We start from the raw sequence: 25,529 nt of genomic DNA, 5'->3' as shown, positions 1-25,529 counted from the left end.
GAACTCAGTGGAGACAAGACCGGAGGTTCCTATGATCAAAGGTACTCGTGAACTTCAAGTCAGAGCCAGGAATTACATTGCCAGTCATGTTCCTGGGATTTTTCTACATTTATTTCTATTGAATTAGATGTTCTTCTTAAAGAAAGCCTTGTGTTTCTAATTTTATATGCACTTCTATATTAGTAAGAAGCTTCACAATATTCTATTTGTTAAATAATGCTTGAAGAATTAGAAAATAAAAAAATGTGAAAGTTGTTTAGTCATCAAACACTTTCTAATTTGGCTGCACTTCATCTACCTCTATCCTGCTGCTCACAATCCCTTTGCCCTTGACAAGCCATATTTATTCAGCTTGGGGGGCTGTAACACCATTTATCTGTACTTTTTAATATGACACCTGATTAAAAATGAGAATTTTAAAAAATGAAATTTATCTTCTTCATTACAGGTTATTCTTATGATTAAAATGAATGACTCAATGAAATTCTTTTTCATTTAGACTTTTCCTACATGATACTGTGAAATACCATCAGTGTCTAGTTATCCCTGCAGACTCATTACTGGGACTAATTCCATCAAATTTATCATATAAATTGATGTTCTTCTTTAAGAATGAGATATGAGTCCTCCTTGATTAGTGGATACTGTGAAAAGTAACCACAGTTTTATATATTAAAATGTACTCATTATTAGGAAATAAATTTGTTCAGCTTTTAGTTGGTTGATAACAGACACAGACATACTTACACACATATGGAGCTGTTAAAGTATATATGTATGTATATCTATTTTATATATCCATGCAATTAAATAGGTACATATCCAGACAACAGTTCTAACCCAAATGTGTGCGCGCGCGTGCGTGCACACACACACACACACACACAGAGAGAGAGAGAGAGAGAGACAGAGACAGAGACAGAGAAAGAGAGAGAATGCTATTTTTTAACTTACTATTGTGTTCCTGAGAATGCTTTTTTTTCTTAGTGAAGGATTAGAGAGTTTACTGTGAGATCATATCTCCTAGGAAATCAGAAGGTATAAGCATCAAGTCTTACCAATGTGATAGCCCAAACATGAGGTAAACAAGGATAACACCAAGGATTATGACAAACTGAATGGGGCAAAGCCTGTGAAGCCTCAACCCTGCATAAATATATATACAACAGAGGAAAGCTTACCAATTGGTTGTGCAATGGCAGTGAGCCCTGAAAACATACATACAGGTAGCAAAATGAATTGGACAGGATATATTTAGGATATATACACACAATATACACACAATAACAATTAGTCAAAAAGTGCCTTGAACTTTGTGGATAGGGTACAGATAAAGGAAAAGGGTGGGGAAATGATGTAATTAAATTGCAATTTCAAAAATAAAAATGAGATATGGCAAATAAGACCTCCAAGATTTCTCAACATTTAAAAAGTTGCTAATGCCATATCCTTATTTTATGTACTGAATCTAAGTTTTGAAACACAGATTTATCTTCTGTTGTTATTTCTATATAAAGTTTGCTTTCTGTACTCCCCTCCCACCATCTTTGTTAGTAGATGACATTACTCTTTGTAGTTGTAATACCAAAATTGTGCCACAATATAATATAGAACTCTTGCCAGAGTAAACATATTTATCCTTTTCCTTTGTTTTGCCAGGAAGTTGACAAGCCTATTCAACTCTCTATTACATTTCATTGCTGTGTAACAAATTTAAGTTAGCAGATTAAAGAAATACACTCTTTCTTTAGATTTAACTTTTCTCCTATCTTCAACAGGAGGGCCCGGCCTCCTCACTCCCTGGGGCCTCATGTCTCTTAAGGATAAGGCACATCACTGACTGAGGCCAGACCAGGCAGTCCTCTGTTATGTATGTGTCAGGGGCCTCGGACCAGCTACTGTATGCTGCCTGGTTGGTGGCTCAATGTCTGAGAGATCACAGGAGGCTGGGATAGTTGAGATTGCTGGTCTCCCTATGGGGCCACCCTCTTCCTCAGCTTCTTCCAGCCTTTCCCTAATTCAACTACGGGGGTCCCCGAATTAAGTCTAATGGTAGGGTATAAGTATCTGCATCTGTCTCAGTCAGCTGCTTGTTGGGCCTCTCAGAGGACAGCCATGCCAGACTCCTGTTGTAAGCACAGTAATAATGTCAGACCTTGGAGCCTTTCCTTGAGGCAGATCCCAAGTTGGTCAGGTTACTTGCCCACTTTTCCTTCAGTCTCTTCTCCAGCTTTGTTCCTGCAGTTCTTTTAGACCAAATTATCATTGAGTAGAGCATTGTTCAGCTTCCAAGTGTATGTAGGCTTTCTGTTGTTTTTGCTGTTATTGAAAACCAGCCTTATTCCATGGTGATCTGGTAGGATACATGGGATAATTTCAATCTTCTTGTATCTGTAGAGGCCTGTTTTGTGACCAATTATATGGTCAAGAATGTACCCTGAGGTTCCAAGAAGAGGGTATATTCATATATATGAATATATATATGTATATATATATATGAACCAAATATATCCTATTTGGTTCATAACTTCTGTTATTTTTTCTGTGTTTCTCTGTTTAGTTTCTGTTTCCATGATCTGTCCATTGATAAGAGTGGGGTGTTGAAGTCCCTCACTATAATTTTGTGAGGTGCAATGTGTACTTTGAGTTTTATTAAAAACAATTTTTTAATGAATGTGTGTACCCTTACATTTGGAGCATAGATGTTCAGAATTGAGAGTTTATCTTGGTAGATTTTTCCTTTGATGTGTATGAAGTGTCCTTTCTTATCTTTCTTGATAACTGTCCACTGACAGTCAATTTTATTCCATATTAAAATGGTTACTTCATCTTGTCTCTTGGGACCACTTGCTCGGAAACTTTTTTTCACAGCCATTTACTTTGAAGTTGTGTCTGTCTTCATCACTGAAGTGTGTTCCCTGTATGCAGCAAAATGCTGGAACCTCTTTATATATCGAGTCAGTTAGTCTATGTTTTTTTACTGGAGAATTGAGTTCATTCATGTTAAGAGGTACTAAAGAATTGTGGTATTGTCATTGTTGCTTCCTGTTATTTTTGTTGTTAGAGGTAGAATCAAGTTTGTGTGGCTATGTTCTTTTAGGCTTGGAGACGATTACTTCCTGCTTGTTCTAGGGTGTAAATGTATTTAATTTCCCCTCTTGTGTTGGAGTTTTCCATCTATTATCCTTTGTAGGTCTGGATTTGTGTGAAGATATTGTGTAAATTTCATTTTTGTCTTGGAATATCTTGGTTTCTCCATCTATGTAAATTGAGAGTTTTGCTATATATAGTAGCCAGGGCTGGCATTTGTGTTCTCTTAAGGTCTGTATGACATCTGCCCAGGATCTTCTGGCTTTCATAGTCTCTGGTAAGAAGTCTGATGTAATTCTGATAGGTCTGCTTTTATATGTTACTTGACCTTTTTCACTTACTGCTTTTAATATTCTTTTGTTGTTTTGTGCACTTGGTGTTTTGTTTATTATATGATGGAAGGAATTTCTTTTCTGGTCTAATCTATTTGGAGTTCTGTATACTTCTTGTATGTTCATGGACATCTCTTCTTTTAGATTAGACAAGTTTTCTACTATAATTTTATTGAAGATGTTTACTGGCCCTTTAAGTTGGGAGTCTTTGCTCTCTTCTATACCTCTTATCCTTAGGTTTGGTTTTCTTATTGTGTCCTGGATTTCCTGGATGTTTTGGGTTAGGATTTTTTTCCATTTGCATTTTCTTTGAGTGTTGTATCAGTTTTTTCATGGTACCTTGTGTCCCTGAGATTCTCTCTTCTATCTCTTATATTCTGTTGATGATGCTTGTACCTATAACTCCCAATCTCTCTCCTAGGTTTTTTATCTCCAGGGTTGTCTCCCTATGATTTCTTTATTATTTCTATTTCCATTTTTAAATCCTGGATGGTTTTTGTTCAATTCCTTCACCTTTTTGTTTGTGTTTTTTTTTTTCTGTAATTCTTTAAGGGATTTTTATGTTTCCTCTTTAAGGGCTTCTACTTGTTTAACTGTGTTATCCTGTATCTCTTTAAGGGTGTTATTTAAGGGATTTTCTAAGACCCTCTATCATCATCATGAGATGTGATTTTAAATCCACATCTTGCCTTTCCTGTGTGAGTGTTCAGGACTTGCTATAGTGTGAGAACTGGGTTCTGATAACTCTAAGTAGCCTTGGTTTCTATTGCTTATGTCTTTTTATTTGCCTCTCATCATCTGGTTATCTCTAGTGCTACCTGCCCTTGCTGTCTCTGACTGGAGCCTGTCCTGCCTGTAATACTGCTTAAGTCAGAACTCCTTGGAGTCCAGCTGTCTCTATGATCCTATGATTCTGTGATCCTGGTTCCTGATATCTTTGGTGTGACAGAGTTCCTGGGAGTCTGGCTTCTTCTGGGGTCCTAAAATCGTGGTGTCCCCTAGCTCCTGAGATACAGTTATGTCAGAACTCCTGGCAGTCATGCTTTGTCAGGATGTTGCCGGAATGGGTGGGGAGTCAGAGCCCTGGTTTTGTTCCAGGTACAGGTTGAAGCTGGAAGAAACCTGTGTCTCTGGCTAGCAGGGTTTGGGTTTTCCTGGTCCCTGTGAGGGTCCCAGTTATGCTGGGTTTTGGAAAAGATTATGTGGCCTCAACTATTTTGAATGTGTCAGAGGTTCAGTGTTCCTCCTGGTTTTGTCTGATCTCCTAGGAGTTGCACTTCCTCTGGGATACTATGATCCTCTGATCCTGGGCATGTTAGAGCACAGAAACTTGGAGTTGGGCTTCCTCGGCATTGTAGGACTGGGTTTGGAACAGCACTCAAGGTCTGCTCAGGGCACTGGTTCAGACCAGCAGAAATCCATGTCACTGGTGGGTGGGGTGTCCTGTGTCTCTGGATCCTGGGGAACGCAGTTACTCTGGGTGTTGTGATGGGAGTTGGGCAGATGCTGTGGCCTCTCCTGTGATCCTGGGTTTTTCAGAAAACCTGGGAGTCAGGTTCCCTCTAGGTGTTGTGGGAGTGCATGCAGAGCCAGTGCCCAAGGTCTGCTCAGGGCTCTGGTTCAGACAGGAAGGAATCCTGTGGATTCATGTGTCCCTGGATGCCAGGGTTCCCAGTTACTGCAGGTGGCCTTCTCACCTTTGATCCTGGACTTGTTAGAGCATCTGGGAGTTGGGCTTCCTCTGGGTGTTAGGCAGAATTTATTATTTTCTTCCTTTTGTGTGATTGAGCGCTATGTGGTTTTGCTAAATGTTAGCTGATGACTTTCCCGTGCTACCAAAAGATGCTGTGTTTTTTTGTCTTCTCTAAGTCATGCTTTAAGTAAAGTAAAAACTTCAAGTAACAGCCCACAACCTTTGTTATGGTCTTAATTAGAGATCAGTCTCAGGGTCTGTGGCATTTAACGCAATTCACCCTCACAGAATGTGCTCCATGAAAGTTATATTGAGCACATCTCACCCACTCCTTGTATTTGAGAAAGTGGGGAAAAAAGTTCTTAACTCTTGATTATTGATTCTTTGCCAATATTTCATCTTCCCTTAGTAAAAATGATTTGTGGTTATCTTATACTGACAGTCTAAATTTTTCAGATTTTCAGATGCTAGTGGAAGAAATGGAATTATAAATTGCCACCAAGTCTGGCTACGTAATCAGGTCCCCAGCATCCACACCATAGAAGGAGAAAACCAATGCTTACAAGTTGTCCTCTGACCTCCACAGGCATCAAGATGTGTGCATGCATCACACAAATATATCAAACAAATATATGGACGTGAGACAGGTCACTTGCTTTGGTGACATTTGTGTCCTATTTCTCCAATACTTTTAAGCTGCTCTGTTTCTTACTTGCCCTTTGCTGGCCTTCTTTGTCCAGTTCACATGCTAAATGCTCTAGAATTCAATCAACACATCAAATCCCTCAAACATGATGGCACATGACATCTGTTTAGCAATGAACATGTGTTTTTCCTGGGATTATTATTTTTCCAATTATTTTTCTTTCTTGTATACAATACTAGTGTGAGGAGGAAGGAGTACCACTGGTAAATAAGACAGGGGGAGGGGATGGTGAAGATACAAACTGATTTCTTTTCATCACAATGTTGGAGTCTCTTTCTTCTTTATCCTTCTCTCTCCTAATTTTTATCTCTTTGTGATTGACTTTGAAATCATTTCTGATCGTATTTTTTTCTTCTATGTCACCGACTGCATTTTCTAGTCAATAAATTGTTCCATTTACTCACTTTACTATGACTCTGAAGCTCATTCCGTCTTTTATCCTCTTACATGTTTCCTTGGTATTCTCTTTCCTGCATCCACCCATCACTATTCTTTTCATCCTGATCCATACTATCCCATGACTTTATCCAGCAGTTACATCATGCCTATTCTATGCACATCCTGCTGAGAATGTAAAACATTTTCTTTCTGAGCATTTCTCTGGTAGTTCAAGGATAGGTCTCTGCTTGTGGCTAAACAACTAAATTTGAGTTTTCTTAAACCCACCGTCATGGTGTCATACTTTGTGTTGGTTTTTGATCACCCGATGCTATTTTTAAATAAACATTTATACCCTACTGTAGATTGCTGTCTCTAAGCAGGTTAGGGTAGGTGAAAGACAAGGCTCAAACCCGTGATTGGACAATAGAAAAGTAGGGCGGGCTGAGAGTTTTTGAGAGGCAGGAGAAATAGGAATGAGAGGAGAAGGAAGGAAGATGGAGGCAGAAAAGGACGACCCAGATCCAGGTGGCTTTAAATAGCCACAGGTAGTTATGAATATCACATAAAGGATGGATTATTACAGGACAATGTGTCCAATCTAAGTTGGCAGCTTATATCAGTATCAATTAGCTCTGAGTTCTTTGTTTGGGTGTTTTGTGGGTTGAGAATTTACTGATATGATATAAATCTGACTGATAAATTATAAACCTCTTGAGTTTTGGTTTTACTGGGATTCAGTGATTTGTGACAACTAACCGCAAGATGGGGGGTCGCTGCATGGGGCTAGCCATGAGGCCACTGGGGCCAGAGAGTAGACGGCATTAGCATGGGATGGTGCATCCTTTATTATTATTATTTTTAAATGTAACATCCTATCCCTTCACTGATGTGTTCTAGATACACCTAGAATTGGATACCTGAACTCTCACCTTCTTATAATCAGTACAAAAGATTAAGGATTCAGCATTTCTTGGTGGAATCAGATTCACGCAGCATTCTAGCCTCTCTGTGTGATTCTAAGACGCATGCTTAGTTTTCTGCTAGATGTCTCAAGTAAGTCTGAGAATAGAATCTGACAATATAGCCTGGTTGTTAGTGCTCCCTCATTGTCTGCCTATCTTGCTTTGTTACTCTCTCATTTCTTGACTAAGCATGTTGGAATGTTTTGCCATCCAACTACCTTCATTTCACCACATCTCAAGTTGTTCTTGGACCCACTCCAAGTCACCTGTCCACAAATGGAGGAACTGCTTTCCACTTAGGCTCTGATTAGAACTGTTTAAAATGCTATTTTTGTTGTGGTGTGTGTATTTTGTTCACTGTGGTTAAAATTGACCCCTCCATGATACCTAGACTACAGACATGATTAAGGCAGCAACAATGCAATCACACTCAAGTTTTTTTTTTGTGGGGGGGGAGTGTATTTCCAGTCTTTACCTCACTCATGGTCTTTGATTTTATTATGAAGTGGGGTATGTCAGCATCTTCATGTTTCCCCTCATTGTTTCTGGACCTTTTCAGTTTGGACTAGGACAAGGACAAGAATCATTAGTGTATTTTTATGTAGGCCTAACAAACAACCTTCACCAAAGAGCAACTATGCAGGAGACCACAGGAACACAGAATTTTCAATCATTCAATTGTTTAATAAACACACTGAATCTGTATATATTGTGAGCAGGAGGAAAAACACTCTTTTTCAGTTCATTTCTCAGTTTTAGTAAATCTAAGGAATTTTCCTGTAAGTGACTGAAATGATTCTCACATTGCTTTAAAGAAATTTTATGCATGAAGCATTTTGGAGTCATTGAAAACAATTCTATATCTTATAGATAATTTCACTGAGCAAAGTAATCTAGATTACTATTGGAACTATTTCTCCAATATTAATGGTCGTAGACTGTTGTTTTATAGTAGCCAGTATTGACCCAAAAAAGGCCATTGGATTTACTTAATCTGAAGTAATCAGTTTTCTCACCCTATGTATTTTAGGATGGAATGTTACTTCATGTGCACGATACCACATTTTCTTATCCATGGGTCAGTTAAAGTGCACTAGGGTAGTGCGTATTCACTAGTTACTGTGTTCAGAGAAGCAACAAACATGGCCCACTAAGTATTTGAAGAATAGGATGTTGAGGCTTTGGCATATACTGAGAACTTATATAGACAGGTGACCTGATGCAGAACTTCTGGAGAGTTCTACACACTGATTGACAGTGTGGCTGGACCAATTTCTTATACCACCATCAATGACTGAGGGCTCTGCTTTGCCCACATCCTCCCCAGCATTTGTTCCATTGTGACTGGGGTCAGATGAAATCTAAAAGGTTATTTAGATATGGATTTCTTTAATTGTTAAAGATGGGAAGTGCTTTTAAATATATTTCTTTGCAACTTTTATTTCTTCTTTCTGAGAACTCTGTTCAGATTCATAGACTGATCTATTTCTTTTCTTTCTTCCTTTTTCTTTTTCTTTTTAGTTCTTTTTATATTCTAGACACAGAACATCTATTGGATGTATAGCTGGCAAAGATTAGGTCACATTCTGTGGGCTTATTTTTTAGTGGATTGATTATTTCTTTAACTTTTTAGTTCTATGAGGTCTTTCCTGTCAATTGTTTGCCTTGATTGCAAGGCAAATTGGGTCCTAGTCAAGCTGTTCTTTCCTAAACATCTATATGTAAGACAGTAATTATAGCAGTTTTGGCATTTCATATTTCATATTGAGGACTTGGTTTTTGTGTGGGGCAAGAGATATATGTCTATTACCATTCTTCTACATGTGGATAATTAGTTTGTTCAATACTATTTAGCAAAGAGCCTCTCTTTTCTTTAGTAGTATTTTTGGCAACATTATCAAATAAGATGAGATGGCTATAATTATGTACATTCATGATCGATTGGGTTTTCTATTTTGTTTCATGGCTTCACATGTCTGTTTTGTATTAGTATCATGCTGATTTTAGTACTATAGCTTTGTAATGTAGCTATAAATCCAGGAAATCACTCCAGCATTGTGCCTTTTGATCAGGGTTGCTTTGACAACACAGGATCTTTTGTGCCAATGTATTAAGATTAGAATGATTCTTTTTTTTTCTGTTTTTATATAGATTTGGTAGGTGTTAGACTGACACTATAAATTACTATGGGTGGCATGCTCATTTAGGTAGTAGTCAGTTCTACCAATATAAAAGTTTACCATTAAATGCTGTGTTTTTCATGGTGGTTTCTCCCAATTGCCCTTTGCCCTCTGAGGGCATGACACCTTCAACAGCTCCACATGCTGTTTTCCAAAGTGTTCATTCTTTTTGTCTTATTGACAATATTATGACATCTATATGCCTCATTTTCCCTCACATATTTTTTCATCCTTATACATTTAACTTATATGGAATACACTTAACTTATATGGATGTTTCTTCATCCTGTAACTATCTTACTAACATCATCTTGTACTTACTCAATGATATAATGTCTACAGTTTTATCCATATCTGTTAAAGATCAAAGGCCTTTACTGTTTCTATTTTCTCCAAGGTTACTTATTTTCAGAGTATTTAGTTTAAATATTTCTCAGAATTTGACCATCCATATTTCCATTTTAAATGACCTTGTCAATTGGCACATACTCATTTAGCATATTTGTATACAGCTTACATTCTCATTGACCATATTTGCTGCAATAATTCTAACAATCCAGCATTGGGTTGATGTTTAGTTTTAATTTTGGAACTGCTATAAGAATATTCTATCCTTATGCTTAGAACTGTTAAAGGGAGTCTCATAATGAGTGGATTTGAAGTCTTAAGTCATGTGACAAATTAAAACCAGAACCAAGATTTGGGTTCTTCAGACTGAGTCTCCAAATGTGGCTTTGATTGTAAATTGATCCTTCCTGGCACCTGGGTACCTGCGTACTTTACCACTCTTAATGTCCTCATCTGTCATACTGACCATACCTATAGAGAACTCTTCCTGAAAAATATGATGGGCTGTGGCTGACAGGCTAGTTCTTGCATGTCTTGGATATTTATTCACAGAGGCTGGAAGCCCCAGTGCTTTTAACCACTTGAAAACTAAGTTAGGTTGCAAACATTTATTGAGACTGTTATTTTGGATTTGTGTGAAACTTTTGAGATCTCTAACCAGAGGATAAAATATCTTTTATGAAGTCGTTCTGACTCAAGGTCTGCATAATGCCTCTGGGACATTAAGTCACTGATTTCATTAGCAGTGGGTTGTGTTAGGGATTCTGGGGACCCCGTGTATGCCTTGCTTCATTCTTTACAAATAACCTGGTTTTATTGTTACCCACCTGGAAAATTACATTGAGAACAGGGATCCAAAGATTAGAGCCCACTGTCAAAGTGGGCAGCAAGTGATGCACCATGGAGAACTATCCCTGCAAACAGGTCACAGCAACAGAGCCTTAGTAAAGAATGAGTCAGTAATACTGACTCAAGTCTGCTCTGTAGCTGCTTTCTCCAGGGGGTGTTTTAAGTGAGGAAAGTTTCTTCTGCAGCACACACTCCTGAGGGGTAGTGATGGCTCCCAGACTGCCATCAAAAGGCTTCAGCAGCCACATTTCCAGCCTCGTGTCAACCTCCGTATTATTCTATCACCAAGGCCTGCAGGATCTTTTGGGGTGGTTCCTGACAGTTCAGGAATAGCAAAGCTTCTGACCCCATGGCAAGGCTTCTTTCTGGCTGCCACATTAGATCAAATACTGTGTGGGATTATCCCCCTAGGAGGCCCTTCTCCTGTTTCAGCTGGTAGCAGGTGTTGCTGAACAGATTCATACTCTCTGAGGAAATGGGAAGTGAGTAGTGTCAGAGGGAGAGGCTTGCTTTGCGTTAATGGCAGCAAAATCCACACCTATGCAGTTAACAGAAATTCAGTAAATCTCTGAGGCAAATGATATAGGCTTGATTGGTGCAAAATGTTTTCTTTTGGGGTCAGAAGGAACAGAGACTTCCTCATGAGTCCAGAAAAGGGAAAATATTATTGTCAGTTATTTTTCTAAGGGGATAGAAAACAGGAGGGCACTTCTCAAAGTTGAGCCAGAAAATTTAGTTTGAAGATAAAAAGAAAAATGACTATACACTGTTTAAAAGAAAACAAAAACAAAAACAAAAACAAAAACAAACATGCTGATTTTTATACAGCATTTCAGATCTTCTAAGTTTAAGCCCTTGAGATCTTCTCCACAGAGTTCTACAGTTGTATAGGACTAATCATTACTGATTAGGGGGAATACTAACTTAGTAAAAAATTACAATGTTCAAATACGACCCAGAAATAAGAGCTTTTTTTATCGATTACATGGTCTTATTGCTTCCAAGTGCAAGCAATTACTCAAACTAGACTAACTGAAGTATGGCAAAGCTCAGATCCTTGAAAAACTCAATGTATCTTTAAAATTGTTTCTATTGCACACGAAAATTATCATATTTAAATGGTAAAAAAAAGGTGCTTCTATGCCCAGGTCTTTTTAAAGGTGTTTGGAAAAAAATATTTCCTTGTTGTATCAAAAAGAGTTGAGATTCTTTCTTTGCCAATGGCGTTAAAACATTTTATTGCTTAACCAAATACCAAAGACAATCAACTTGTGGAGAGAAGGTTTTATTTCAGCTCACAGTTTTCAAGGATCCAATCCATTGGCACTCTTGTTTTGGGTCAGAGGCAGGCTGCATGTCATGATGGAAGTGTGTGCTTAGCAAACCTGGAGGCAAGCAAGAGGGTAATAAGAAGGAGCTGTAGACCATGTTTGTGTCCATAGAACTAGCGTTCTAACATCCATATCCTACTCGGCTCCTCCTAATGGTACCCTGTCATTCAGGAGACAGTCAACACCCAAATTATAGCCGCACCTATACTTAGGCTTCGAAATATTTTTCTGCTGGAGATCTAGGGCCTAATATCTCAGCCTGACTAAGGTTAAGGGGTATTGTAAAATAGATGTTGATAGGATGATTAAATGATTAAAATGATTAAAAAAGAAAATCACAAAATATTCTTAATAGTAGAAAAGTGTAAAAATGTAATTCAGGTATTTACTGTATTCATTTTAAAAAGTGCCCAGGAGGCTGGAAAGATGGCTCAGCTCTTAAGATTACACACTGCTCTCTCAGAGGTCCTCAGTTCAGTTCCTAGCATGCATGTTGGACAACTCATGGGCACCCCTACCTCTTGTGTATGGATGTATTATCTGTTAATTAAAAAGCCTATGGCCTATGGCTTAGGCAGAAAATAGGAGATAGAACATCTGGGAGGCAGAAAGGACTCTGGAAGAGAGCCAGGCAGTGGATTTGCCCAGAAAGATGTGAGGAAGCAGATGCGTGGTAGGTGAGCACAGATAACTAGCCATGAGGCAGAATGTAGATTAAAATAAATGGGCTATCTTAAGTTATGATTCTAGTCAGAAAAGAACCTAGTTATGTATGGCCAATATATTTGTAAATATGTTTGAGTTTGAGTCTTATTTCTGAGAACATGGGGCTGGGAGGAAGAACCAGGACCAAACTCCTACACCTACTTTCAACTCCAGAAGATCACATACTTTCTTATAGACTTCATTGGCAGGTGATTTGCACATTGTACACATGCATATGCACACGTGCATGTACACACACACACACACACACACACACACACACACACACACACACACAAATGAAATATATCTTAAAAAGAGCCTAAACTCTGTGTCAGGACTCCCGCTGCAGAGCTTCAGGACTCTGAATCCTGTATTTCCTGACACTTTCCAACTTTTTCATTCAATTCAGCTTCCTTCCTTCCTTCCTTCCTTCCTTCCTTCCTTCCTCCTTCCTTCCTTCCTTCTGCCCTTCCTTCCTCCTTCTTTCCTTCCTTCCTCCCTTCCTTCTTCCTTCCTTCTTTTCTTCCTTCCTCCCTTCTTGTTTTCTTCCTTTCTTGTTTTCTTCCTTCCTTCTTTCCTTCCTTCCTTCTTCCTTGCTTCTTTTCTTCCTTGCTTCCTTCTTTTTTCCTTCCTTCCTTCCTTCCTTCCTTCCTTCCTTATTCCTTCCTTCTTTTCTTCCTTCCTCCCTTCTTGTTTTCTTCCTCCATTCTTTTCTTCCTTCCTTCTTTTCTTCCTTCTTCCTTTCTTCTTTTCTTCCTTGCTTCCTTCTTTTTTCCTTCCTTCCTTCCTTCTTTCCTTCTTTCTTCCTTTCTTCTTTTCTTCCTTCCTTCCTTCCTTCCTTCCTTCCTTCCTTCCTTCCTTCTTTCCTTTCTCTATAGTGTCCTAGCCCCCATGGCTTGGCTGATTCTTCACAAAAATTGCAGTATCAGTATCCCTGTTATCTCTTTGGAATTCTTTTCCATTACTACATAGCTCCATATACTGCAGTGCCCATTAGCAGTATCTATGAAGTCTGTGTGTGTGTGTGGTCATTTATTTGTATCTACTACCAGACACCATTCTAATAAAGAATATATTACCAGGTAATAGGCAAATAACAATACTATTTTTGACAAAACATTCTATAGAGAAGACAGTTTTTGTTGACTTGATCACAAAATGAGGAAGGGACAAAACAGATCTCAACTCAAGCCAGAATCCTGCAACAAAAGGGACTAAATCACTACTGAAAGATTATAATGGGCTGACCCGGGGCTTTGCATATGTAGCAGAGAATAACCTTGTTGGGGCACCAGGGGAAGGGGAAGTCCTTTGTCCTGCCAAGGTTGGACCTCCCCACCAGTGCAGGGGAATACAGGGGGGGAGGGGGATGTATAGGGGGAATACCTGTATGGGGGAGGGGGAGGAGAGGGAATAGGGGCCTATGAACAGGAAACCAGGAAGGGGAATAACGTTTGAAATGTAAATAAAGAAATATATAATAATAATAATAATAATAATAATAATAATAATAAAAGGAGATCTAGCGCTCAAAAGCAGATTGAGTCCTGTCCTGCAGAATGGAAAAGGGAGTGGACTTTCTGTCCAAAATAAATCTGACTAAAAATATCCTTCTTCAAAACAAACTTGAGCATCATTCAGTCCCCTACCCAGTTCTTTGACTTTTATATGTTAATAATTTTCACAGGAATCATGGTGACTGCTGGGAGAAGGAACCTCTAACAGGGTCCAAATTTGGCAGCTTTTACAATAGGGAAGTTTTGAAACCAGAGTTGTATATAGATGTTTGTGTGGGATTACCATAGAGAAGATTGCCCTATCGCTTCTCCAACCCACTACCACTGTCCTTTTCCATTGAATACTCATTTTCCCCAAACAACCACTATGTGACTGGCAGGAGAGACCTCCTTTGCTGAGGGCAGGCGTGGATGTCTGTGAGTGCTGAGGATGGTGCCACTGTTTCTAGGTCCATTAGGCATTCATCCTTCGATGGGGGCTCCACTCTCACTAGCTCACCTCTCCCCTGCATTGCCTTTCCCTGCTGCTTTTCTATGTGTACAGTGACATTTTTCTTTTCTTCTTCTAGCCGTGGGAGAATGTCTTTGTTGAATCCCCACTTAAACGAGAATTATGAACCACCGAGAAGTCTCTTGATTTTTTTTCTAATTTTCTCAATTTGGGGGAAATTAAATGACTAAAATATAAATTTGATTAGAATGGTTCTTAAATGTCTTTTTTCCAACATTGACAGGGATTTGCTTCTGCAGATTGGTTTTGTACAAAACAAAACAAAACAAAAGGACCAGGAAGATTCCTAATAACTAAAAGGAAAAACTGCAAGAAGCAGTCTAAACACAAAGCAACAAAAATTGTAAGATTTTTTTGCATGTGTGACCTACAAACACATCTAGTGGCCCATTCATGGCTTGATGGTATTATTACTGAAAACAACATATCCTTGTAAAGTAAGCCTCTAATTCCGTCAAAAACTGTCCCAGAGAACTTGAAAAGGTTGTCAAATGTGAATTCAAAAACCACAGCACTCACAAAGCACTGTGCTAATCTTTTAAGAAGGTAAGAAAGAAGGTATTTTTATTTTTACCAAGGGGTTTTTGCATGCTCTAATCCAAAGAAATATCCAAATAATTTAAAAAATATATTATACTTTGATATGTTCATTTCATGGGTCTGGGTGTATGTGTGTATTGGCATATGTTATGGCCCACATATGGAGGTCAGAGGACAACTTCTAGGAGACAAATTCTTTCTTCCAGTTTGTGAATCACAAGAGTCAAACTCAGGATGTCAGGTACATTGATAAGTGATTAGTTTCTCAAATATTTCTCAGCATAAAATGAGCTGCCTCATATTATAGCTTCATACTTTTTTCCTGTCTTATTATTCAGGAATACAAGAGATCCTTTACTAAGTTTCTATTTGTAAAATTTTCTAAATGCTCTCTGTCTGAGTGGCACATTGGATAGATAACTTTCCACATGAGTTAGTTTAATAGAACCTTGAAAGAAAACAAAGTCACATCATTCCAAATGAGATAATCACCATGAGATGGACTGCTGATAATCAACATGATAATCATGCTGAGAGGAAGCTAGCTCTCTTGATTGAAGGCAACTCAAAGACCAACCCCATAATGACTCAGAAGTTAACCAGCTCCCAGGAACTGTTCTCCACTGCTCTCTGCAAAAAGCTCACTAACACAGTGTTTCCTTCTCTTCCCCGAGTGTTCCCTTTTCTCCTTTTCCATTCTACAGCATCATCATAGCAGGATCCCAGAAATGGAGGCAGAAGTTGAAAATATACCAATATTTTCCTTCAAACATGAGAAAACCTTCATCGTGAACTCCTGGGTTGGAATCCTCACATTTTGCTATTTAGAGAGAGGACTTGAGACAGAAATCAGCAGACACAGAGAGACCCTAGACCAAAAACCCAATATGATCTGCTATTAAAACTTTGTTTTGCCACATAAAGAAATGAACAGTTTAATTATACCATTAAACATGTCTTAATATATTACAACCATAGCGATGTATTCTTGAATCTTTTGAGTACCTATTACTTTACAATACATTGATACTGCTTCTCTCACTGAGGAATGGACTCTGCCTAACTCCTTGAATTCAAGGCTGTCTATGTAATTTGCTTTCATAATGTGATACACGCAGAATCTTTTGTCTCTCTTTGCTGGATATAAAACAGAACATTTTTTCCCTTACTGGAGATGTCTTAAAACAAAGACAAAAAGAATATTCTTAGTAAAAGGTGAGATTCAATAGTGTAGTTTTTTAAGGGCTATAAGAGCTGTCAGAACTACTCAGTCCATTCAACAATGGATATGGAAATAGTCTGAATACAGTTTAAAATAAAAACTTAGCATGTTTCAAAGACCACCTCTCTTACCAATTCCTGTTGGAGACTTTCAAATCCAGTAAATCATGTGAGCAAATGAGACCATCCGGGGTCAGCCAACCCCAGTTGAGTAGCTAATGAATGCATATGTCATGAGACCCAGAGCAGAAAACCCACCCACAGAGAACCTATTTCATATCTATGGGACCATTTATTTTCCAGAGAAAAGCCAAATGATAGGTATGCTCTCTAGGAACTTGCACGTTAATATGTTTACTAATGAGGTAACAAAATCTTGGAGGAGAGTGATGCATAAAAAGGTATTAGTGTACCAAACTATAAAGTTCATGTTTTTGTTTTTAAATGAATAAATCTTTCCAGGATGGCTGTAGCCATGATTCTAGTATCCCAGACAGAAACTTGGCAATCACCAGTCCACAAATTCAAGTTTGAAGATTTTTAATATGAAGACCATGTTGTCAACATCTTGAGTTTTAAAAAGAAATTTAAAGAATTACAAGGGAATGGCTTCTTTTCTTGAACATTTATGCAAATAACTGATTTTCTAATGATGCTGTGTGGGTCTTCTGTTGTGTAGGAAAATACACAAAGGCAGATTTCAAATCCATAGCCAGGATTCACGTTCAAAACTAAGGGATTAGATTTATTGTCTCGACCTCTTTAGCCACACTTCTGATAACAATATTGCCATCTGATATATCATTTTTCTCCATTGAAAGTCTAAATTGTGACTCATAAAACCTGACTGTTACATGTCACTTAATGTCATCTTTTAAGTCCAGAACAATCAGCCAGGGAGACAAAGGTAATTTTTTTTCAGCGATATACTTACTGTAAGTCACAATCTTCTTTCCTCTGGAAACAGAATGTAGTAGAAGACAAAGATGACAGGGGCACCTGTGCTTAGTTGCATATGATTTGAGACTAGAGTTAATAGCATGAAATATATTCATACAGCGAACTTGAGCAAATGTGAAATTTCTGTGCTTCATAATAGAAAATCATTACCACTGGAAAGGTTTTAAAATCAGACAAAACAACTGAGGGGAACTGCTTGAGAACATAAGAGGCTGACAAAGTACAGAAAACACTGAATAAAACTACAAAGAACGACCTAACATTAAGAGAGTTTAGTAAAAGTTCATCCACACACACAAATGAGCACAATGATAGGAAAACCTCAATATAATTCTGTATATATTCAAAGAATTTAACACTAGCACTTACAGAAAAATACTTAGACTCAAATTCATATTGGAAGTAGTCACAGGTTCTTTGGACCCCAAATGACTTCCTAAAAATACAGTATTTCTTAAATCTTGCTTACAATGTATGTCAATTGAATTGAGACAAGGAGACTAGTGCTAAAATATCATAATTTTAGTTCAAATTATTTGTAAGTAGCCCAAAGTAATAAATGAGCTTGGATTTCATGCAAATAAAACATATACTTTAACCTTCATATATGAAAGTCTGGTAAACATGGGTGAGGCTTGACATTTTTATTTGATTGTTTCACTGATATGAATCAGTGATGTTGGTATCGTTGATCTAATAAATAAACCCATCTCTCAGATAATTACTCCTCTATTGGTTATTGAGCATGTACCTGTGAGGTGTATAACAACAGAGGTGACAACAGTAAGAAAAAGCATATAGGGTCAGTATACATGTAAGAGATAATCTTGGGGTGGCAGCATCCAATGCAAAATTAAGTTACAAAACATTCTAGAAAGGAGGGGGTCAAGATTATTATATAACTTTACTTGGGAAGTCAAAGAAGACATGGGTTGGAATAGATTCAATAGTTCTTGCTGACCCAGAATGGGAGCTAGCTCCGGACCAGTACCTAGGCTATACTCCACCATTCTTAAAGAAGCTTCCATTTGATAAAAGCTGCAGTCAATGAAGAGACACAGGACTGGCTGAACTCCTAACAAGAGAGTGAGTGCTCAGATATTCTTAAATGGGACGTCTTTCATTATCAACACATCTACATTATCTGACCCAGGCTCAGGGAACAGGATAGAAGAGGTTGAATGAGTGAATGTAAGAGCTAGAAGATGGGAGTAGTGTTGTGAAATACTGTCTTCTGGGTATTACCTGGCTATTGTGTGCATAAACTCTCAACAGCTGCTCTAACAGTTCAAGACCTACAGCCAATAGAGCCAATCAAAACATCTTCATAAATGGAAAACAAGACCTCCAGTCCCCATTTATACTAAGGATCCATTGGCAATTGATGGCTGTAGTTAGAGGGGGAAAAGTCTTGTTGAGGATGCAGTCATGGGTAGGTCTCCTTTGTTCCATGTGGTGGCCCTCATTCATTCATATATTTGGTCCCATACTCTTGCATGTATTAGGGCCCCCCATTCATGCATTATTAAGGCCCCATGACTATGCATGTATTGGAAGCAAAAATTGGACTTAGTGAGTGGTCAAAAACCAAGATACATAGTAAGAAAAGTGAAGTGATGTAGAGAATACAGAGGAAGGTGGAGAACAGAACCAGGAGTTGGTTATACACTACCATATTTTGTTGCATAAATTATGTATTTCTCAAAGATTATAGTTTTATTTCTTTTGGGCTTTCATAAAGTGTATTTTATTATAAATACAACTCCCAACAAACCTCCCAACTTCTTGAAGAGCGACCTCCCTATACATTTTATTTTGGATCCTCTGTTTTCTTCATCTATGAAGCCTAATTTGTGTAGTTGACACACTTCTGAATAGGTGGCCTTCCCTTGTATCACAAGTTGCCAGAGCACCATTCCTAAAGAATACTGTCTCTCCCCAACAAGGAACTACCACTTGCCAATGTATCCTCAGTGAACAGTGGAACTTCGTGTCTATCTCCCCTGTCCATGCGGAGATTTGGTCTGGATTGAGCTTATGTAAGACCTGTGCATGCTATCACAATTGCTGTGTGTTTTAATGTGCAGCTGTCCGTTTGTGTCTTGAGAGTACTGTTCCATTGTATTTATCTACCACTCCTGTCTCTTACAGTCTTTCTCTTACCTTTCTTGCAATTATCTCTGAGCACTGGGAGGAAGGAAAGTCATATAGCTGTCTCATGTAAGGTTAAGCATTACCTGAAAGCTCCACTCTATTTTCTAGCTTCCATAGTGCTGGAAAATGCTATGCATTCTGCTGGAAAAGAAAGACAGTCATCCTTCATACTGTACTGTGAAACACTGTAAGCTAAAATAATGTCTAGCCTGCCAAAGCATGACTATTGGTGGTAGCAACATGAAAAACACAGAGGTACCCAAACACTTCAGACTACATTTATGTCCCAGTCCATTAGATGAAAACCATTGCTGGACAAAGTATTTCTGGTAAGAAAGGACCTAGGTCCTAGGAGAGAACCTACTGTTATTCTTCAAAATGGGTATAGTGTTACAGTGAGTCTTGTTCAACCATCATTAGAGAAACTTCTATTTGGAGTAGACGTTGATCAACACAGATACTCCTAATAGGGCAAGATACACAAAAGAAGAGACAAAAAGGAGAAGAAGGTGAAGGAGGAGGAGGAGGACGAGGAGGAGGAGGAGGACCATGACCAAGACGACCACGACTTTGGGAGGGGAAGATATTTCAGGAAGAAAAACAAATGGTCTCCAGAAAAGAACTGAGGAGTTTATTTTTGTCAGGCATGTGCAGTCAATGGGGAGAGAAGGCAATTCAGGCTCAGGAAGGTAGCAGGTGGCAAAATCCAGTTGTGTGGTTGGAGAGAGAACTGTGCAAATGAACAAAGAGAGGTTGATGATAGGGTGACTGCCACTCAGTTGTTGGCCAAGATCATAGAGTCAAAGGATGTTACCGGGCACTCTGGGAACCCTAGTTCAATTTCTTCACTTTACAGGTGAAGAAGCAAGCTCAGAGGGGTCATATGACTTGGCCAAGGTGACATTGCTAATGAGTGGTGGATCTGGGATCAGAGCCCAGGGCTCCTAATTACCCTTTTAATGCTTTTCCACTACACCATGCTGATTCTTTGTATCTGTGCTAATGAGTAGATCAAGATGCTGTGAAATTAGCATAATAATTATTTGTATATCAATACTGCATTTAAAACAGTGCAATGGAACATAGCCTATCCTTCACAACCCATTCTTGTAAACTGTCAATGTATTAGTGATAAATAAATAAATAAATAAATAATAACTGGATTTTTATCATAGAAAATATATGGACTGAAACCCAAGCTGGAGACCTGTAGAATTAACACTATGTCTGTCTTAATGGATTTTAGATTAATGACATTGATTCTTCTCTGTACTCAATAATTTTACTGTTCTGTCCTAGGCAGCAGGCTAGAACTACAAGACTTCACTTTAGCCAACAAGATTCAGTCACTGCTTTCAGTAAGTTTAGGTCCCTACATATGGACCACATTTTGTTTTGTTTTTTCTGCATGCAAATGGGAAAGTGTTTTCGTGTACCACCTAATAGAAAGAATGTGGGACTTCTGGCCAGAATTCTGGAAGAAACCCTCTCCTAAACTGACATTCAGATCCGGTAATCATTCTCTGATGAGGGTGGCTAGCCATGGAGGGTAGGGAGCAGAAGAGGGAGGAAATTACAGTTGTTGTTTAATTAGACCACTGTTAGGTCTTCAAAGTGAAATTACCTGGTGCTCTCCTGTGACAGATGACAGTGCTATGGAGAGCTGGTGATGAAACCCAGCCACTGAATTACACTGAACTGCAAACTGCATTTGTTCTTAGGTGCACAGTGATTTACTATAATAATGATCATCCATTTGCAGGACAGCTGAGGTTTTTTAGGCGCTTGATTGCTTTTGGCATTGCTTTATTAGTCTAGGAAGCAGGCAACCCATTTGCAACAGTTCTTAACTTGTACCAGCTACACTATTCCCCTCTTACAGAAGCCTGTCATGTAAGATTGGTGTGGCAGCTCTGGGTGGTTTTTTTCCTGGCTATTCTCTAACGGTATAGACAACTGTTTTAATCAACATCAGCATGGAGATACTCCCCACCCCTCAAATTTTAAGTTCATTTGAACCACTAAGTTTTATGGACAGGGTGGGTATTTTTGATCAATGTTCCTAGGGGAACTTAGTTCCCCACAATCTCTTTCTTAAGAATTACATGTGGCCCATACATATACAGCCACCCAATTAGACAAGATGGATGAAGCAAAGAAGTGCAGACCGACAGGAGCCGGATGTAGATCGCTCCTGAGAGACACAGCCAGAATACAGCAAATATAGAGGCGAATGCCAGCAGCAAACCACTGAACTGAGAATAGGTCCCCTATTGAAGGAATCAGAGAAAGAACTGGAAGAGCTTGAAGGGGCACGAGACCCCAAAAGTACAACAATGCCAAGCAACCAGAGCTTCCAGGGACTAAGCCACTACCTAAAGACTATACATGGACTGACCCTGGACTCTGACCCCATAGGTAGCAATGAATATCCTAGTAAGAGCACCAGTGGAAGGGGAAGCCCTGAGTCCTGCTAAGACTGAACCCACAGTGAACTAGTCTATCGGGGGAGGGCGGCAATGGGGGGAGGGTTGGGAAGGGAACACCCATAAGGAAGGGGAGGGGGAGGGGGATGTTTGCCCGGAAACCGGGAAAGGGAATAACACTCGAAATGTATATAAGAAATACTCAAGTTAATAAAAAAAAAATATTTTAGACAAAAAAAAAAAAAAAGAATTACACTAGCATCTATATCCAACCACTCATCTGATAACGTTCCCAAGCCTTCACTGAATTGCACTGGATGAGAACCTAATGGTGTTGACTCTTTCCAGATCACTGAAGAAATCAACTCTCATCTCTGTTGCTGATACTTTTCAGCCCATCCATCTTGAAAATGTCTATGGGATGAATCTGCTGGAGCTTCAGAAATGAAATTCCTAGGCCTGGATTCTCTCACACAGCCACTTTATATACAAAGATGAGAATAGCAGAAAGGTCATTTCCAAAGAAAGTGACATTTATTCTGTATTCACTGAAAAGCCAAAAGAGTTTTCTCATTCACCCGTACCCACTGAGCCTTGAATCTCTCTCAGAAGAAGTGAAAAGAGGCTGTGTCTATCTGCTACAGCATCAGAGTCCAGGCTCAGACCTGTCTGAAAAAAAAATGGCTTCTTTCAAGGCAAGAACCTGTGGGCTTCATCAGAAGCTTTATGTTGTTTAGATTCCAGCTTGCTTGACGGGTTTTATTTACTTTGATCCATATAGCTAAGCTATGCCCAACTTCTTTCTCAGTTACATCTTTTCTTACATTATCATTTGCAGCTTTCTCTGATAGGGTAAGGGAATAAGTGTTCTGGTTAATGAACACACATATAGATCCTATACATGAATAACAGAATATATGAAATCCATGTATATAGCTATATGTATATATACCTATAGATACACTGTGGTATACCAACTATTAGTTCTCTGTAGTTCAAAAGAAAGAAATTAAGATATAAGTTAATATTATTAATTAAAATCACAACCAAGTATATTCAAGGAAAGGAAAATCAAAAATGTCTCAATACTCATACTACCCAGTACCCTTGACTGTATTTGTGTAGGATCTTTAGTGAGATCCTTTGTTGAGCAGACCATCTGAGCTGTTCAAATACCACAGAGGCACTGAACAGCTTCTATAAAGCTGTTCACACAGACTTGAGAGCCAGTGAGGTTCAGCCACAGAGTGGTGTGGTTGGTAAGAGACATGTCTTCTAAAATAGTAAAAGAAAGGAAAATTCCAGAAGAAGCTTGGTGACACTTAATTAACATAGTAGATAGCCTTTGCCTCACTTGAAACTTTTGCAATCAGAAGACCATGTTGCTGAACAAGCTCTGGTTACCCATCTATGGCTATACCAATGACTAACTCTGTACCTTTAAATTACTAAAGGGCTTTGTATTTTCCTTGTAAAATGAATTTCATCTCACTTCCTACCTTGTTGGTTTACTGGGAGAGTGAGTAAATTAACATAGGCAAGGTAATCATAACAAACTCTGACATACAATAAGGACTCGTTATTGTAGAGCATTAAGGAATGCCCCATCAGAGGCAATTCAGGTCACTGTGAAATTGAAAAGTTTGGAAGGTGAGAGCCCATGTTGTTAAAGTTAGGGCTGAAGTGGAACTGTAAATCTAGCTGTTGAAATAATAAACAGAGTAATTATTAGTGAATTAGCAGCAAGTCGTATGGCATTACATTTAAGACTTGAACCTTGCTCCAACTACTTTTAACTTCTTTAATGTTTAAGACCTATAAATGTCAGAGCTCACTAATTTCTTTGGCTTTCAATAAATGCCAGTGACTTTGAGAATTGCTATCCCTTTAGCTTATCTGGCAAGAGCACAAGCTTAAAGGGTATCCAAGAGGGCAATGATGGGCCATTCTCTTCCCAATGGAAAATGAGGGTTATTGAAGTCAGGCAGCTTCTCAGACTACAAAAGTTCCAGGGACCTTTTGCATGGAGCCACCTGAACTAAGGTGCACAGTGGGTTTTCCAAGGACAGAGATGGCACAGCCCCCAGTCAGTTAAAGAATATCCCAGTCATTAGCAGAAATATGTTGGCAAGCATATACAGTTAATTCCTCTGGAATACTTACAGGGTAAATGTTTCTAATGTGATGTTCAAAATGTCTAAAGCATACCTCATTTAGTTCTCCTCAAAGGTGATTTAAATATTTCAAATGGAAATGCTTATAACAGAAGTGGAACACACTTGAACAGAGTCTTGAGAAGATTTTTTCCCTTAATAATACAAGATCATCACTGTGGGTATCAATTATTGAACTATGCTATTATGTAGGGGCTACTGATGTATGAAGGACTATTTGCCTTGCCTTAAATGACCCCAGCAGACATTCCTCTTAATAGCCTTTATGTTTCTTTCCTGATGGATAGGCAGTTTAGATTTTCTCTCAGTAGCATAACCCTTTCTCTTTTTGCATTGGATTGGACATCAAAAAAAAAATAGTTGGCAAGAATTTCACACGAACTAAAATAATTAGATTCCGTCTGTTTTCTCAAAACTATTGTCATATAAACACAATAACCAATAATAATTCATGTGTTCATTATCTTTATTTTGTCTTTTGCTACTTTTTTGCAAGAAGGGAGTGGCTGTTTTCAGAATTTCCTTGTTTGATATAGAGCAATACTAATCAAAATGCAAGTTATGTAAAACTCATGAGAAGAGATTGGAGAATGATGGCTCTGCTGTGAATGAGCGCACACACACACTATTGGAAAATGATTTTGTTTTTGTAAGTATTGTCAGCTAGGTACTATTAAAGGTGGTAGTGGTACAGCAAGAACCAATATGCACTTTGTTTTCTTCTGAATTGTACACTCTGTAGGTGGGAGTGACACCCACGATCAGGAACAAATAAGGGAACAGGATGATTTCAGAATATACGTGTTTTGTTGATACAAGAAAGGGGGTGTGATGACTGAGGGAGAGGAAGCACAAGTGGTCAAGCTAGGAGAGAAGAATGTGGTAACTTTCCTTGACCAGAGAGAAGTGCCAAAGTGTTTGAGAATCTCTCAGTGAGTCCTTTTCAGCCAAAAAAAAAAAAAAAGCTGGGAGTCAGCAATAGCATTTACAGAGGAGGAGGAAGCCCTAAGTCTATAGTATGCCTTGGTCACAGAGTAGTGGGAGGAGAGTGAGCAGGCATGGGAAGATGGCATAGCTGTGCCACACCAACAACCCCATGCTGGAAAGGAAGGAAAAGGAAGCTGTGGATAGAAGGAAGTGACAGAGACTAGGCACTGGGCTCTGAGAAGGCCTGAGCAACCCATGGGCATCGAAAAGCAGTCAGGGGTGTTCTTTGTTAATGTTGATGTGGAGGGGCAAACAACCGGAGTGTTTGAGGGAGATCTAACTTCTGCAATAGCATGAGCTGTATGTTGAGAATATTGATTTATTTCAGCATCACTTTTTTTTCTAATCAATGTGCTTTCATATTTCCAGTGCTGTCAAGAGTTAATGGCGGCAAATACCTTGGAATTTAGTTAGGTGTTTTTTTACACATAAATTTAAGCTGTGGTTAACTACAGCTAT

The sequence above is a fragment of the Rattus norvegicus genome, chromosome 14 (genome assembly GCF_036323735.1).
Source record: "Rattus norvegicus strain BN/NHsdMcwi chromosome 14, GRCr8, whole genome shotgun sequence".
Lineage (NCBI taxonomy): Eukaryota > Metazoa > Chordata > Mammalia > Rodentia > Muridae > Rattus > Rattus norvegicus.
This window is presented reverse-complemented; position numbering follows the sequence as displayed.